Genomic DNA, 1,471 nt, shown 5'->3' with positions numbered 1-1,471 from the left:
TTTTAAATGATTCCTTTAAAGACATACAGATTGAAAAATATAAAAGCAAGTAAATAAAAATACAAAAGCATAAATGAAAGTTTTCCTCCTACTGTCTGCTATGTTATTAGTAATGTTAAGTATAGGTTTGTTGATTAATAATCTATTCATGTATGAGCAAAGTTTGGGTAAAAAACAATCAGGAAATATTAGAGTAGTACACACACTTCTAGAGAGAGAGAAAAAGAGACACTGAGTGGAAGGGACTCAGTTGACTAACTCATTAGAGAAAATATAGAGTAACCAGCGACGTATAGTAAAACATAGCCCATGGATGGGTAAAGGATGAAGTATCATAAGAGAGCACATGGAAAATAGACTTCATGTAGTCTTGATCAGCAAAAACGTCTGAATCAAGAGCAGGACCAAAGCAATTATCTTTGTTTAGTGGTGCAAAGACTTTGGAATAAGATTTGTACTGCAGAATGATTGTTACTTCCTTTAAGGTATACCAAAAGGCCAAAAACAGAGAAAGGTTGAAAACAATAATATCCAAGATTTGGCCTGGGATGTTTTCTTATTTATTCATAGCTAGTGCATATTTGACAGCAGCTTAGTGAGACGAAGTTAGTGGAACATGATCAGAATCAAACTAATGCATTATCCTTGTTAATATTTTAAGATTGCTTTATTAATTAAATATACATATATAAACAATAAATGATTGGATCAATTTCAGATACTATATTAAATTTTGAGATCCAACTAAAAAAGCCCTATTTTGAAAAAGTAATCATTTCCTTTGTATATAGAAGAATGACTTCAACTCCACAAGCTGTAGGAAATGACATTTTATGTGGTACCCAAGAAAGAGTCTATCTTCTCATTTCTTTATTTTGAGCAGAAATTTCAGTAGTAAGTAGAGTTAAATCTATTAGTTAGTTGTTTGTAGAATAAGGATATGTTTTTAGAAGTATTAAACTCATATGGAATAACCCTGATGGAATTTATATTTTTTCAAGTTTAAATGACATTGCTTTTCATATTTTAATATATCTAAAATTGGCCTATGTCTTACTACGTGATTACATATTATACTTACTCTTGGTCTGGTCACGGATATGATGTACTTTTTCCTTGTATGTGCACAAACTTGGTTATTTCTGGTTATCTGAGCAGAAAAATGGAACTCTTCCATGTTTCAGTCAAACACACACACTCCCACACATACAATTCAGAAACCTATAGGAGGTTTGTTGTCTGATTACTTTCTGTTGACATCTCTTAGAAGAAAGAAACGGCACCAACGTACCAAAAAAATGCCAGCAATGTAAACACAAACACAATAGTAAGCTTTGTTTTAAGAATGCTGCATTACCAACTATCTTTATATCCTAAAGGACAATAATGCACAGCAATTATAGAAATTTCTTACTTCAAGTCAAACTATGTTTCAAAAAACTTGAATTGGGAAGAAATTTTAGGAATCACT

Source organism: Mandrillus leucophaeus, unplaced genomic scaffold, assembly GCF_000951045.1.
Source record: "Mandrillus leucophaeus isolate KB7577 unplaced genomic scaffold, Mleu.le_1.0 Scaffold635, whole genome shotgun sequence".
In the NCBI taxonomy this organism is placed as follows: Eukaryota; Metazoa; Chordata; class Mammalia; order Primates; family Cercopithecidae; genus Mandrillus; species Mandrillus leucophaeus.
The sequence above is the reverse complement of the archived record's forward strand: the minus strand, read 5'-3'. Positions refer to the sequence as shown.